This window comes from Microtus oregoni, unplaced genomic scaffold, assembly GCF_018167655.1.
Source record: "Microtus oregoni isolate MIOR12 unplaced genomic scaffold, Mior012 000001F_ref0000356, whole genome shotgun sequence".
NCBI classification, from domain to species: Eukaryota; Metazoa; Chordata; class Mammalia; order Rodentia; family Cricetidae; genus Microtus; species Microtus oregoni.
In genome coordinates, this window is record NW_024543060.1 from 41383094 (window position 1) to 41400157 (window position 17064).

The 17064-nt window shown below is 36.6% G+C and overlaps 1 pseudogene; it reads left to right on the forward strand.

The window, feature by feature from the left end:
- Nucleotides 1–11748: 11748 nt before the first annotated feature.
- On the forward strand, nucleotides 11749–12848 carry LOC121461255 (annotated as a pseudogene).
- The last annotated feature ends 4216 nt before the right edge of the window (nucleotides 12849–17064 follow it).

The window sequence follows — 17064 nt, forward strand, 5'->3', positions numbered from 1 at the left end:
CATTTGCCTTCATTCAATGATTTTATTTAATGGTCAAGTAGTACTCCATTGTGTAAATATAACACATTTTCTTTAATAGTTATTGTGTTAAGGGACATCTAGGTTGGCTGCAATTTCTGGTTATTATGAACACAGCAGCAATAAATATAGTAGAGCAATTGTCTTGGTGTTAGGATTAAACATTTTTGACTATATTTAGTATATTTAGATCTTTAGTATAGAATTTAGTATAGTTAGATCTTGAGGTAGATCAACCACTGTCTTTCTGGAGAACTGCCACACTGATTTCTACAGTAACTATATGAGTTTGCATTCCTACGAGCAACTGGGCCTTGGGCTACTCTTGCTTCCCACTAATATGTGCCAGTATGATCTGCCACTTGTTCTACTTATTTTAGAATTATGACAAGGGCAAGATAAAAATCTTGGAATATAGGTTGCTCTCCACATATTGACAGCAAAGTCCCTTTACCAAAGGCAACACCTATATTGAGCATGGTGAAATCAAACTGGTGCCTTCATATAGCCTTAATGCCTATCTTCCAGTATCTTTCATACAAGGTGATACTCTGCATGCTAGCAAAAGTAAATGCAAAATTGGCTACAAATTCCTTATCTGCAATGCTGCACTCACTATAACGTATGTTAGGGTAATGTTGAAACAAAACTAGTGGAAGTCACCAAACAGTAATTGATATACCTCGAGGTCCACTTAAAGAGATGTTACCCATATCTAATACTTATTGGGTGACCAAGAAACAGAGAATAGCTAGACCAGAGACCTCATGTAAAATACAAAAGTACTTTTATCAAAAAAATAGCACTACAATGATTCATGATGACATTCTGTTATACTCATAAAAGAAACTAGACTTTAAAATGCTAATTAACCCAATTAAAAAATGGGGCACTGATCTGAAAAGAGAATTATCAACAGAAGTTCAAATGGCCAAAAGACACTTAAGGTCATGCTCAACCTCCTTAGCGATCAAGGAAATGCAAATCAAAACAACTTTGAGATAACATCTTACACCTGTCAGAATGGCTAAAGTCAAAAAACCAATGGTAGCCTTTGCTGGAGAGGTTGTGGAGTAAGAGGAACACTCATCCATTTCTGGTGGGAATGCGAACTTGTGCAACCACTTTGGAAATCAGTGTGACGGTTTCTCAGGAAATTCGGGATTATCCTACCCCAGGATCCAGCAACACCACTCTTGGGAATATACCCAAGAGATGCTCTATCATACTACAAAAGCATTTGTTCAATTATGTTCATAGCAGCATTGTTTATGTTCTTTTTCAGCATGGATTTCATTTATTTGAAAACATTTTCTTACTTGAAAACATTTATTGTTTTTTGTGTTTTTGATTTTTTTTGAGAAAAACAATAGAGTTGGGTGAGTAATGAAGTAGAGGTTCTAGAAGGAATAAAGGCATCAAAGAATGTAAAATTATTTTAAAAATGTATAAAAGATTTTAAAAAATTGTGTTATTAAAAATAATGTTGACCACTGAAGTTAGACATTTTAATCTAGTTTCTTTATCTCATGAATAAAAGATTTGTGAGGTTGCTGAAGAAAATGTTGAATAATTGATTTAGGATGATCTTAGATATATATGAATCCAAAAAAACAATAGAAATGAAGATTTTATTATGCAAACATATACAAATCAATGAAACTGCACACAATTTCCAGTATTGAAAAAATTAGCAAAAAAAACTGTTATTGAATTAAAGCTCAAAATCTTCAGTATTCACACACAAACACACATATAATCATGAAAGAGAAAGAGAGAAAAAGAGAGAGCATGAAAGGAAAATCTTTATTTCAGATTTGCAGAGGGAGAACACAACTCTCCACATCTCAAGTAAGAGCTTAGCACTTTGACTTCCTTCCAAGAAGTAGAGTCTGCAAAGAGGAAGAAGGGAAAGTATAACTTCATAATGAAGAGTCTTAGAAAAATTCATTGAATATGTATAAAGATTATTAATAATAACAATGTTGCACATCACAGAAAATAACAATCACTTTATCATCCCAGTTTTCTTTCTTTGAAGAGAAGATAGAAGTGATAAGCCCTGGGGAGTTCCTCCTGAGCAGTAATATATAATTTCATGGGAAGTAGCACTCAATATCAGCCATCATTTCTACATTGAGGGAATGCTGGATATATCACTAGCACTCATTATTTTGCTGTTATTTTTTGTAGCCAACAGTAGTTTGTTTTACATATATGCCTAGGCTATCTAGTCTCAGGTTCTTGCTTACCCAAGTAGTGCTAGGTATGAGTTCCAACTTGTGGTGTGGATCTCAAGTCAAATCAGACATGAATTAGTTACCCAAACAAGCTTTGTGCCACACTGCACCATCAAATCACGCAGGCGGGAAACCATTGTAAAACCTAGGGTTTGTGATTGACCTAGTGTCTACTTTTCTCTTTTGGTAGCTTGAAGAATACCTATTCTCCTGAAATGACTATCATACTAAAACATCTCTAATAATGATGTAAGTTATCCATAATGAATGATTAAAGATTAATAAGTCCACAAAAGAATAATTGAATCTTTACGTTTTATTTATAATTGTATAATCTATATTATGTCTCTATGTTTACACACCTATCAGATGAAATCTCCTACTCAGTTCATCACGAATTTCTTCATTAGTCTCTCCCTTTGCAACAAGGTACTCAAAGCATCACTCACAGTTGTGACTTCTACAGTTCTCTTTGTCATCCCTAGTCACTTTGTCATATCTGTGACCATATCACTCCTGCAATTTTCATTAAAAATAATAAAGTTATTCCACTTTCCTAAGAATTATTATATTTAAATTATAACTAAACTGCTGCTATAACTTTTTATTCCTAATTTTAGGAATTTAATTGCTGAAATAGTTTGATATTACTTTTCAAATAAAATCTAAATCATTTTGTGGCCTAAGTGGCTCTTGCCTGTGGCTTTGTTGCCTGAAATTCCTCAACTACTTCTCCCTGACCTCGGAGGTTAGCAGTCAATGTCTGCCTTATTCAAGCAAATAACTCTTGGTATTTTACAGTCTGAATAAAATCTAAAAACATTCAAAATATTCAAAAATCATACTCTGATTTTTATCAATAATAAAATCTTTTCTTTTGCAAAAGAATTCATGTATGCTAAAGTTACATGGCAAAGGCTAACCAAGCATCCACAATGACATGTTTCTTTTAAATGTCTGTTGCTATGCAGCAACTATTAAGAACTGTTACTATAAAAAGAACAGAGATTATAAAAATCAAAAGACATTAACAAAAATGTATTTGCAAAGAAGGTGTCAGGTAAACAAATACTGTCAAAGTAAAAAATTCTTAAACCTCAGAAAAGGACAAAATCCATAACTCAATCATAAAAATTCCAAACACTTGAATAGATATATTAATAATAGATACATTAACAAAGAAGGTATTTATATAAAAATAACTCTATGAACAAGCATAATATAATATGTTGTTGAGATTATAAAAATTCAAACAATATTGATATACCAGGAAAAAAACTTAAAAGAGAAACCAAAGGCAGGACACTGACAATACCCAATTAAAATCATCCATCCATTGCTGATAGATATAAAGACTTAGGGACATGCACAAATAACAGCAAGAGGACCAACAAAAACAGTATAATCTCCATCATCAGCTTCAGTCATAATTGACATTACTGCGAGTGACTAGTTGTAAATTTTAATACTAGTATAGTATTTAAACAGCAGAATAGCTGGAACAACAAGAAAATGAGTTCCTAGTGAATAAGAGAAAATGAGGTATGAAGGAATCAAAATACCTAAACAAACAAACAAACAAAAAACCTATTGTGAAATAAGAGAGGTCCTTTTACAGATTAAGTAAAATGCATGGTTAGAATCTGGAATTCTCCAAAGACCAAATTAAGGATAGAAATGAGCAGTGAATGCGCTGGGATTCAGACAGGGAGAATGAGTACTTTAAGTTCAGAATTTCAGGAATAGTGATAATTGAATACTTGCCATTCTTTGTGTGTTCAAACTCATAAATGGTTCAGTATATCAAAACTCTTCAGTCTAAGTTATCTATTGTGTATAGTAACATGCTACCTATGGACCCAAGGACTGCAGTAAGCAAACTTTGTTATATGGTAAAGGTAAGATCACTCATAAATGGGAAAACCAGATAACTATGACGCATGAGAACTTCTTCAATATCAATGTTATTATGAATATAAAATTATTCTAAAACAATAAAATCTGTAAAAAGCTGTGATGTGTGATTTGTAGCATTGTTTTATACACGTTTATAACTGATAACATTCAGGTAATTTGTTTTATTCAGGAATCTCACTTAATTGATTATGTGGCCAAGCTGGGTTGAAGTAGGAGACATTGGATATCAGCATCTCAACATTCATGATGTTAATTTTGAGCTTCTATAATGATGTCTGCCAAGTGTTCCTATTGAAGTTAACAATTCTTATTTTTAATTTATAAGTAATAGGCATTGATATGTTTAGAAGCCTTATAAATACCACTCTGTTCTCTAGCTTTCATCTGGTGTTTTTAGCACACATCAATTTTATCTGTTGGCATTAGTCTTATACCTACTAAATTTTACATTCTAACAAGGTGCAATTCTGTTTTATGTACTTATGCATCATCTTAAAAATATTTGAATAAGTCACTCTATGTGCACGCATGCATGTGTGAGCCTGCACACACACACACACACACACACACACACACACACACAATATCCTTGAGTGCTCAACACATTTTCAACAACAAAAATGGCATGAGGTATAAAAATGGAAGGGAAATATGCAAAGTTCCCAGCAGATATCAGGGGGCAGAAGACCCTGGAGGAGCACAATATTTGAACTGGCATCCTAAGCACTGAAGTGAGTTTATGTTAATTACATTTAAAGAAACAAGACATTATAGGGTTGGGAAAGTCAGGGATCACAGTGCTTGAAGAAGTGGAGGTACATTTCAAACAGGGCTTTAAAGGATATCTAAGTTATAATTGTGTGCTCTATTTATGAATCAAAATTACCCTGTCTATAAAATAAATATATGTAGTTAGAAGTATTTTCTAAGTACTGTCTGGTCCCATTGGACTGGTGTCTCTCTTGACAGCCAGACCCCACAGCCACTTATGAAATTATTGCTTGAAGGATTAACATTAATTATAATTGTTTGTCCAATTACTCAGGCTTCTTACTGACTAGCTCTACTTATAAATTAACCCATTTCTAATAATCACTATGTGCCCCATGACTTACCAGTAATTATTTGGGATCTTACTCCTCCAGCAACTGCTGGTATTTTTCTGAATTCACTTTCTCTCTCCCTCTATTTCTGTTTGGATTTCACACCTACCTGCCCTTCCATAGGCCAAAGTAGCCTTTTATTAATCAGTGGTAATAAAACATGTCCACAGCACACATAGGAACCTCCCACATCATCTTCCTATTTCTGACTAATTAAAAAGGAAAACTTTAACACAGTAAAATTACATCTTATATATAACAAAACAGTTATTAAGCAAGAACTACAGTATAATTATTTAGTCTATTTTATTTGAGAAAATTAAAGAAAATGCTCTATCATCTATTTTTTATGAATCTAAAGTTTCATATCTAATTTATCTTTTAACATAACTAAGAAAAATTATAACTATCTAGTCTCAACTTCACAAATACCCCAGAAGGATATATTACCTGAATAATCAGGAAGAACATTTCAAGCCCTTACCAAAACTCTAGAAATGACAGAGACATCTGGCTAGCTGAACAGTCACCCAAAGTACTTCTCTGATGTTGAGGAATCCGTTGTAGCCTATAGGCCCAGAAAATCTGGCAGTTTTCTCAGTGAAGGAGGAAATCTGAAGGGATGTCCCACCTATTTTGGTAAAATTCATCAGTCACTTTCTTCTGTGTCCTGCAAAATGTCCGGCAGACTATTCCATGAAGCAGGAATCCTGAAGGATTGCCTCTTCTTGTGTTGGCAAGTTCATCAGTCATTTTCCTGTGTATTCTGCATGTCCAGCTTATACAGCATATTGTCAAGCAATCCAGGCAAGAACAGTTTTGTGCTCAAAAAGCTAACCTTGACACATTAAAAGCAAACTCCATAAAGAGCTTCTTCAATGCCCATCATCCTCTTGAAATAATTGGTGTTACCAGGAACAGACATCTCTCACTGTTGAGAAAAGTCTAAGTTCTTAAAACTTTTAAAATATCTTATTATGTAGATCATTGAAGTGTTGAAGATTATCTAACTGAAATATATCTTTATATCTAGAAAACTTAACCCACCTGCATTGCCTGAGTACTATGTCTAAGAGCAGAAGATATATTTACTTGTGTAAATGTGTATGGTTTTATTTTACTTTCAGTAGAATTAGTAATGAAGAGCAGGATTGAGGTTTTTTTTTTTTTGCATGCAACTTCATTTCAGTTGTAGTTTACTCCACTATGACTATTTTTTTGAATTCTAATTCACATTTATATTTACATTGTCATCTGTCTTTCATTCTGTTCATTTGTGTTCCATAAACTTGGATTATTTTATTTTTGTCTAGGTTTACTCAGCTGTTTTGTTCTGTTATTTTTTAAATAATAGAGAGTTTATAACTGTTCTTTTCAAATTCTATATGCTGAATATTATTTCTTTTGTTCCCCTTGATTCCATGCCTAAAAAGCTGGTGACTTGATGAGGTATATTTTATCTTGTTATGTCACAGTGCTGTTACTTTTGTGAAGGGACAGCCTCTAGACATTGCATTGATTTCCTTTTGAAAGTGTTTTTGTCCTCTATATCAAGTACAAATGAAGAAATTTAGAATGAGTTGAAGAGATAAATTGAAAAGAATGTAGTGGCAAAGGAAGTTTCAGAGTCAGCACAGGAAAGGACTGGGATGTTTTAGGGTTTCTTACTCATGTGATACAGAATAAAAGGCGGGTGTCCACCAAGTGACAGAGGTCCCCAGGGGGTACAAATGAAAGATCTTGTGTTGTATCTTTCACCATCATGTGTCAGGATCCAAGTGTTTGTTACCCGACTAGTGCTATGAAGTAGAAAAGTAAAAAGGACCCACAGGGGATGTAGGAGGTGACAGCATTTGGGCCTCTTGCCTTGTTGGTTCCATGTGGCAGAGAACGGGAGGAGTCTCTGAGGCAACAGAGGAGGTTGTGTAGGTGGCAGGTGTATTTTGTCTTTGGTTTCTCTGGCGGTCTTGCTGTTTGAAGCAGAACAGGAAGAGAAGATTTGCAGGTATTCATGGCAAGGAGGGGTGGGAGGAACAGGGATGTTTTCATTCTGGTAAGTAAGCACTTACTATCTAGATTTGCATTTGACTCAACACCCTTTCAACCATCAGGAAAAATAGTAAGTTTAACAGAACATGGGATTTCACCAAACAGAATTTATGAATGTTATTGGATGGCATCAAAAAGAAAATGTGAATTATGAAGACTTCAATTTCTCATCTGGTCTACTCTGATTTTACCTTATTTGTGAACCACTCTTTCCTTCTATCCTTTTTTCTGCTTGTCTGCAAATAAACTCACATTCTTAATTAAAGAAAAACTATTATTTAAGATAAAGTAAAGAGGGTAAGAAATACTGAGATTTATACTCCCTGGACAAATATTGGGCTAAATACTTTATTATGATTTTTCCTGACTGATATCAATATTCTCTGGAATTTAATAAAAAAATTCAGATAAAGTTAGTGACCCACAAAGCAGCATTTACAGACTTTTATTTTATTAGTTGGAACTGTGTCAAAATGAAAGGTGGTACATGGGAGAGTCAGAGGAAGAGATGATAAAATTAATATGATCAAAATTAATTCTCTAAGTGCTATTTTCTTTTAGATGTGTGACCATCTCTGCTTAAGAGCTCATGTACCATATAACAGTGAATGCGATTAAGATAACCCACTTTTTAGGAATTACACATAGAACATTTTGCTTTTCACTGGGACCTTCTTATTTCTCTAAGTTAGTTATGAATTAAATATGTCAGATAGATAGTTTTAAAACATTTCAGCAGAGGATTTGCTTACCTCATCCTCAAAGCTGGAAAATATCATCAGATAACTACATTAAAAACAAGAGTATTTTTCAGTCTCATTTAATCTGATTATTTGTGGTCTCCAGCAAGCATGTGCTAAATATCTTGGCTTAGTATGCTTTGTTTTATTGCTATAAAAATGATTCAAACTTCATTCAGGAGGCAGAGGTAGACAGATCTCTGTGAGTTTGAGTCCAGCCTAGTCTACAAGAGCTAGTTCCAGGACAGGCTCCACAACTACAGAGAAACCCTGTCTCGAAAAACCAAAGTGGAAAAAAAGGGGGAAAAATTCAAACTGCTTTTATGTTATAACAAGTGACTTGGGTCAATATGAATCCTAGAACTAAGGTCACTCATACATGGCCTGAAAAAAACATGTTTATTGTTTTTGAGCTTGTGACTATGTTTTGTATTGATACTATAAAAGCTGATAAGGTTAAATTATGTTACTTTGTTCTGACTATTGATTCAAACATTAATTTATGTACTCTGTAGGAAATGTGCTAAAATTTAATTAGTGAAGGAATTTAATTGTAGGTATGTTTTAATTTTAATAGGGATATTAATTTGTACAGCTAAAAGATGACAGGATAAAGCCATATAAACCTTTAGATTCGAAAAGTAAAGGAAATAGTACTTAACAGAAGTAGACAGATAGCAAGGAAGAAGACAGTATTTTTAATTGGAAGGTCATGAAATTTCTATTGAGAAGGTTACTGCATATGCTGATGGAATTTTATGTGGCAAGGAGTGTTTAAACTGCAATCCACTTCATGAAGCTGGGAAGGACTCCATAGACCACACTGGAGCAAACAAAAAGAACTTAACATTTAATTCTGCTTAGACCTAAAACTATGTTGATTCTTGCAGTGGTTGTTCCTATTCACTCAGTGTCTCTCTGGAAGTAAGGAAAGCTACTAAGGGGTGAACAAATCTATGATTTAAGAGCAAAGTAGATGATTCTTCTGATCCAGCTGCTGTTCTCTTGTTCTTCTCCCAAAGGGATGAGGATCAACCGCAAGTCTTGTCTTGTTCTGAACATCCAAGTAAGCTAATGTGACCGTTCTTCTCCTCCTTATTTGGTCATGTGTTAGGAAAAGCCACACCAATAGCTAGTCAGCACCTAAGCCATTGGGTAAATGAATCAAGCTCTCACAATATATGACCTGTATTCAATCTGTCCCTATGTAAGAGTTTATTGCCTGAGTGACGGTGTATGACCCTTTTGTGAAATTATTGTTCTCAGATGCCCTGGAATTTCCTGTCATCCTTTGTGCAGAAATATTCCCTGAATTCAATTATTTTCCTAAAAATCTGAGTAGTGCTTGAAGACTAAAGTTAATTATACTTAAAATTATGTACTAAAATATTTGGATGTTTATTATAGAGGAGTGAGTTATTGTGAGTTTTCAGTTATTGGTATTTTCAGACAACTCTAACATCCAGTATTATTGGTAACTTCTATGTAAGAAAATAATTGTGATAAATAGTTTTAGAGACTGAGAACTATAAGATTTAGGTAATGGCCGGGCGGTGGTGGCGCACGCCTTTAATCCCAGCACTCGGGAGGCAGAGGCAGGCGGATCTCTGTGAGTTCGAGACCAGCCTAGTCTACAAGGGCTAGTTCCAGGACAGGCTCAAAAACCACAGAGAAACCCTGTCTTGAAAAACCAAAAAAAAAAAAGAAAGATTTAGGTAATGATGCATTTTAGGTTTGTTGAGATGCTCCATTTATGCCCTTAGATTTTGTTGTTTTTCTTTTTTGGTGTGCATCACATGTAGAGCTGTTAAAGGCCTTTCCATGCTCTTGTGTTAAGGATACACATCTCACTTATGAGGGTGAATGATAATAACTTAGTCACTGTTCAAAACCCTCCCTCCATGTGACATCATTACAGATTAAGGCTTTTAATGTTTGTATTTTGGAGGCCCAAAATTTTAGGCAGCAATAATATATAGAAATTAAAATAATTCCCAAAGCATTTGTAACTACACCTAACCATAAATGTGATGAAAACCAAGTTATAAATTAAAATGTCCTCATAAAATATACTACCTTAAGTTGTCAACTCTGATTTTTAGTTAAGTTTTCTGAGATTTCCTCAGAGAGAAATTGAGCCAGTTGTACAATGATCCTATCATGTAGTTCTTCACTTGTAACAGGAAATGATCAGGTCCTTTCCTGACTTAACCATATTCAGCAGGAAAATGAGCACAAGCACTTAGTACTATGCCCACCACACAGTCCACTCATATTATTGCAGAAATTATTACTATGATAATTTGGTTTAAAAACGTTCACAATTCCAGTACTATCTATGTTCTTTTTGTTTTTTGCCTACAGTCTCTTGTATGGCTCTATAACTTACTCAGTTTAAATCAATCAGGACTAGAATTTTTTATTGTTTTTCTTTCATTTATTATGCTTCTTTATAACTCTTTTTTTTTTGGTTGAGTTTTTTTTTTATTGCGAAAAGAAGAAAAAAAAACATAAACAAAAAACAAGTTTCCACCTCCTCCCAGGCTCCCATTTCCCTTCCCCTCCTCCCACCCTTCTCCCCCTCCTCCCACCCTTCTCCCCCTCCTCCCACCCTTCTCCCCCTCCCCCCACTCCTCTCCCCCTCCCTCTCCAGTCCACAGAGCAGTCCGGGTTCCCTGCCCTGTGTTAAGTCCTAGGTCCTCCCCCCTCCGTCCATATCTAGGAAGGTGAACATCCAAACTGGCTAGGCTCCCACAAAGCCAGCACATTAAGTAGGATCAAAACCCCCTGCCATTGTCCTTGGTGTCTCATCAGCCCTCATTGTTCGCCATGTTCAGAGAGTCCGGTTTTATCCCATGCTTTTTCGGTCACAGTCCAGCTGGCCTTGGTGAGCTCCCCGTAGATCAGCTCCACTGTCTCAGTGGGTGGATGCACGCCTCGTGGTCCCGAATTCTTTGCTCATGTTCTCCCTCCTTCTGCTCCTCCTTGGGACCTTGGGAGCTCAGTCCAGTGCTCCTGTGTGGGTCTCTGTCTCTATCTCTATCCATCACCAGATGAAGATTCTATGATGATATGCAAGATATTCGTCAGTATTGCTCTAGGATAGGGTCATTTCAGGTTCCCAATCCTCAGCTGCCCAAGGAACTAACTGGGAACCTCATCTTGGGCACTAGGGAGCCCCTCTAGGGTCAAGTCTCTTGCCCACCCTAAAGTGGCTCCCTTAACTAAGAATTGTGTTTCCGTGCTCCCCTATCCACCTTTCCTTTATCCCAATTCTCCTGTTTCCCAGGTCCCCCCTCCTTCCCTTCTACCTTTTCTCTCCCCATCTCCCCTTACCCCCATCCCACCCCACCCCCAAGATCCCATTTTCTCCCCGGAAATTTGGTCTACTTCCCTTAGCCAAGAGGACAACTATATGTTTTTCCTTGGGTTCACCTTCTTACTTAGCTTCTTTAGGTTCACCTATTGTAGACTCCGTGGTCCTTATTTCTAGCCATAACTCTTAAATTCTAACTGAAAAGGGATGAACTTTCAAGTTCCTAATCACTGTAAGGACAAGACAATGAAAATATCTGGATGAAAATCATGATAAAAATTTCTTAAGGTGCTGGAGCCTCTGTAGCCGAACCCTGACCAAGCTGCTGTGCGCCTGAAGCTGCTCATCGTGCACTGGCGGTCCCAAAAGGTTCAAAGTCCGACAAGATGGCAACCCTCAAGGACCAGCTGATTGTGAATCTCCTTAAGGAGGAACAGGCCCCCCAGAACAAGATTACGGTTGTTGGGGTTGGTGCTGTTGGCATGGCTTGTGCCATCGGTATCCTAATGAAGGACTTGGCGGATGAGCTTGCCCTTGTTGATGTCGTGGAAGACAAACTGAAGGGAGAGATGATGGATCTCCAGCACGGCAGCCTTTTCCTTAGAACACCGAAAATTGTCTCTGGCAAAGACTATAGCGTGACTGCAAACTCCAAACTGGTTATCATCACAGCGGGGGCCAGTCAGCAAGAGGCAGATAGTCGGCGCAATCTGGTCCAGCGCAACGTGAACATCTTCAAGTTCATCATTCCCAACGTGGTGAAATACAGTCCAAACTGCAAGCTGCTTATTGTCTCCAACCCAGTGGATATCTTGACCTACGTGGCCTGGAAGATAAGTGGCTTTCCCAAAAACCGAGTCATCAGGAGTGGTTGCAATCTGAACTCAGCTCGGTTCTGTTACCTGATGGGAGAAAGGCTGGTTGTTCACCCACTGAGCTGTCATGGATGGGTCCTGGGGGAGCACGGAGACTCCAGTGTGCCTGTGTGGAGTGGCGTGAATGTCGCTGGTGTCTCCCTGAAGAATCTGAACCCAGAACTGGGCTCCGATGAAGACAAGGAGCAGTGGAAGGAGGTTCACAAGCAGGTGGTTGACAGCGCCTATGAGGTGATCAAACTGAAAGGTTATACGTCCTGGACCATTGGCCTCTCTGTGGCCGACTTGGCAGGGAGCATAATGAAGAATCTAAGGCGGGTGCATCCCATTTCCACCATGATTTAGGGTCTCTATGGAATCAAGGATGATGTCTTCCTTAGTGCCCCCTGTGTCCTGGGACAAAATGGAATCTCAGATGTTGTGAAGGTGACTCTGACTTCTGAAGAGGAGGCCCGCTTGAAGAAGAGTGCAGACACGCTCTGGGGGATCCAGAAAGAGCTATAGTTCTAAAAGTCCCCAGATGTCCTAGCGCTTCACTGTCCAGGCTGCAGCACACTGTCTCCTCATCTGAGCTGTGGTTAGGGTGGTTGTGTTCCCACAGCTCTACCCTGATGCTAAGTGGTACTTGTGTAGTGGTAACCTGGTTGGTGTGACACTGCCAACTGTGTGCAGGCTTCAGTTACCCTGTGAACCTGCTGTGTCTGTGCTGTGCACCCTCACCAGACATGCCTAGGCCAATGATTTCCCAGTTAGTCATTACCTGGCGCCAGTATGTAAATCCATTATGCATATCTTGTGCATAACTGTTCTAAAGGATATTATTTTGTGTATTATGTATTTGGAGTGTACATTGAAATATTGTGTAAAGTGAAGATCTTCATATGGATGATGCAACCGACTACCCAAGTCTCATGCCAATGAAAACACCAAATAAACCTTGAACAGTGAAAAAAAAATTCTCAAGATGTATCATTTCCTAGCACATAGCATTTTTAGATCTGGAAACTGGAACCCAGAGAAAAATGGTTCATGATAGGACACAGGACTCTTGTTATCCAATTCTAAATGAGCTTTTCCCTTAATGATTAGACTTACTAATTTTCAATGGATGAATTTATTCTTTGTGAATCACACATAAGGTTATTATTATGATTGTATCAGTTATGTAATCCATTTTATAGGTATATGCATTAATCTATATTTATAATTTCAGATATATAAATATCACATTATTAAATCAATCATTTTTCAAAACCTAATTTAATAGTTGACTTTTCTAACTGTGCAGGATTTTGGTTTTATGTAATCTAAATAGTATATTTCTTTCTTTGTGATTCATTGTTTCAAAAAAGATTCAACAACTGGCAAATAGAAAGAAGATTTAATAAGCAAGAGGTATTCTCAAAAACTGTATTTCCTTATAAAGTAAGGGTTTTCCCAAAAGGGACACGATGTATAAATTGAAAAAAAAAATGTGCACCTCTTAATGACGAAAGGAGATAGAACAGGCAGTCATTACACAGATGCTGAATCTGCACACCTCATTATGGGATCTCTGTTAATGAAACTTCTCTGTGGTCTCAGTAGCTCTTTAGTCAGAGAAGAGGACTACGGAATAGGAAATGGATCAATGAAACTAGAAATGTCCCCTAAGTGTGGTAGAATATACTTTTAACACCAGCACGTAGGAGGAGGTTGCAGGACAACTAAGGGGTAAGAGGTATCTTCAACTATATAGCACCATGCCATTATAAAAGCAACTGAATAACACAATAAAAAATCAACCAATGACCACTCCTGCCCCCCAAAGGTGAAAGAAATAAATAAAAAAGAAAGAAAAATGGAAGGAAGAAAAGAACAAAAAAAGAAATGTAAAATGCCCCTGCTTCCAAAGGTCCATTTATGCCCTGTTTATATTGACTCAATTTTTAAAAAGTCAGACTTTAGGCCTCTGACCTCGCTTAGAGAACTTTATTTTACAGCCTGTAATTCTGTAACTCATCTCTTCCAGTGCAAACCTCGAGAAGGGCCTTTCCCTTGCTTTGCAACCCAGAAACCTTAGGCAGCTGGGATCCATCTCACTAATGAGACAGCTATCCTAAATCCTGGCTCCCATATAAGAGTAAAAACCTTAATTCTAACTTTCCTGAACATATTTCTGATAACTAAAATCTTTCAGTCAGGAATATATAAGAATATTCATCTTTCCTTTATGTAAAAGCAATAAGCAGATCTAGACGATCCACAGTTTCCATTACACTTCCTGAGAATCTCAATCTTTACCAGATCTATTTTCTTTTATAATCATGACTTTTTATTTATTTGTTTTAAGTCTGTGTGGATGCATATATGTGTGTCTATGTATGTGGGTGATGAGAATCTTTATGCCATGACACGTGTGTCCCTGACACTCTGAAGGCCAGAGGACAACTTCTGAGAGTTAGTAATTCCTTCTACTAAGAGTGACAGTAATCACACCCAGGTCACCAGGATTAACAGTTATGCAACCTTACCCACTGAGTCATTTGTTTTTCTTATAATTGCTTTCTTTTATATTACTGTTTTCTTCTTTTATTTATTATATAATACAACAATAAATTTTTATAGTGGTTTATTGTGACTGCTACCTATCTCTGCTACTCAGTTAGAAATGCTAGAGTAACAAACGTGTATCTAATTTTATGGGATGTCATCTTAAAAGTAAGTACTCCAGGATCTATTGAATAAATACTTCTTTGCTGATTTCACCTTAAACTTCCTTAAGAGTTAACAGAGACTAAATTTTAGTAAGTTTAACGGTTCCTATGTACCATATTACTTAGTTGTAATCCTTACATGATAATAAGACCTTCGGCAGCATCAGCTCTGGATTTCTGTTCTTTACTTAGTCTAAAAGCATCTAAGAAATGAAATTGATCTATGTAATGAAACTGTTATGTTAAGACTGGGAGCCATTATTGGGTTAGAAATAAACCTACTGCTACAGATATTCCCAAGAATCCAAAAGGATGACCTAAGCTAAAACTTCTAACAATAGTGGGGAGGGTGCCTGAATTTACCTTACCCTATAATCAGATTAGTGAATACATCAACTCTCTACATAGAAACTTCATCCAGTAATTAATGGAACCAGATGCAGAGATCCACAGCCAAACACGAGGCTGAACTCCAGGATTCTAGTGATAGAGAGGGAGGAGGGAATAAACGAGCAAGGGAGGTCAAGATCGTTAAGGGAAAATCTACAGTGACAGCTGAGCTAAGCTAATGGGAAGACATAAAATCAAGGCAACAGCTGTGGAGCCTCCAAGGGACTGAACTGGACCCTCTTCATGTGGGAGACAGCTGTTTGATTTATCTGAGGGGCACTGGAAGTCGGACCAGGATATACCCATCGTGCATGAGCTAGTTTGTTGGAGGACATTTTCTGTGGTTTATGCCAAGCTCAGTCGTAATGCGGGTGGGAGGGGCTTGATCCTCCCTCAACTTAATGGGCCAGGCATTGTTGACTCTCTATTGGAGCCCTGACCATTTGGGATGAATGAATGAGGAATGGGTTTGGGGGTATGAGAAGGAGTGGAGGAAGAGTGGGAGGGAGAATTGTGATTGGCATATAAAAATAATTTAAAACTAAAAATCATTATAAAAAAAGAACCAGAAAAAACTTTCCTAAAAATGTCTTAATATTTAGATATAGAATATACTTTAAGTTTTTAACTAGATGCATGTAACATCTACAAAACTCTGGGTCACTTTTTTTTTTCTTTCCTTTATCTTCTTTTATCCAGTATACATTGCATCTTCCTTTTGCTATGAGTTAGTTTTGCTTCCGAAGTATTCATAATGTTCTGTGGGTCTTCCTTAAAAACTAGTTAATATTTAGCTCAGTAATTCAGTATGACTCTCACTCTAAGATCATTGTTTTCTTTTTATAAATTATTCTTTTATTGCTATCTTCCTTGGATTACAGATGTTATTTCTTCCCACACCCTGTACTCTCATTTCTATGTCCACAATTCAAACAGTCTACTAAGCTTTGACTTTAATATCCTTTCCAAATTCTCTTCAGTTACCAAACTCGTCCCATAGAAGCATTACCTTACTCTGTTTCTAATTCTGAACATTCTCTCTCTTTGATCAGTTCAGTTGCATCATCTTTAAAATCATTATTCTGTTCACTTTGTTCAGTTGTTTTTATTTTAAGAACGTACACTAGCTATTATTTCTTATTGTAGCTTTTACTCCATCAGACCAGAAAGAGACATGTATGAAAATTACAGTGAATGTCAACTGATATTTACTGACCTTATATGGAAATATTCTTTACTAGTGCAATTTATCTTTCTCATAATTACTATGACCTGAATAATGAGAATGCCAAAACCATACCACTATATTTCAGCAATGTAGTGCTTTAACCAGTCATACACACAAATAATAGGAAATTTGATGTCAGAATATCTGTGCATGGAATACATAAACTGACTCATAATGTTTATGGTTTCAAATTTATAAAGTTTGTCTGTTTTGTTTTAAAGAACACAGTAAAATAGACCTGGCAAGTCATTATCAATACCTATTGTTATATTTAAAGAAACTTAAGTTTGTATATACTTTTTTAGATAGTATCTGACTCAGTACTACAAATTAAAAATCTCTCCATTACTTTTTAAAGATAATCTCTGCCTTAGTCTGCATAATATCACTATGATATAGATGTTGTGATTTGGTGATATTTTCAGGAGACAAAAAAAAATCACTTAATGAACACATGCTTTGACAGTCAAGGACACAGTAACTGCTCACTGG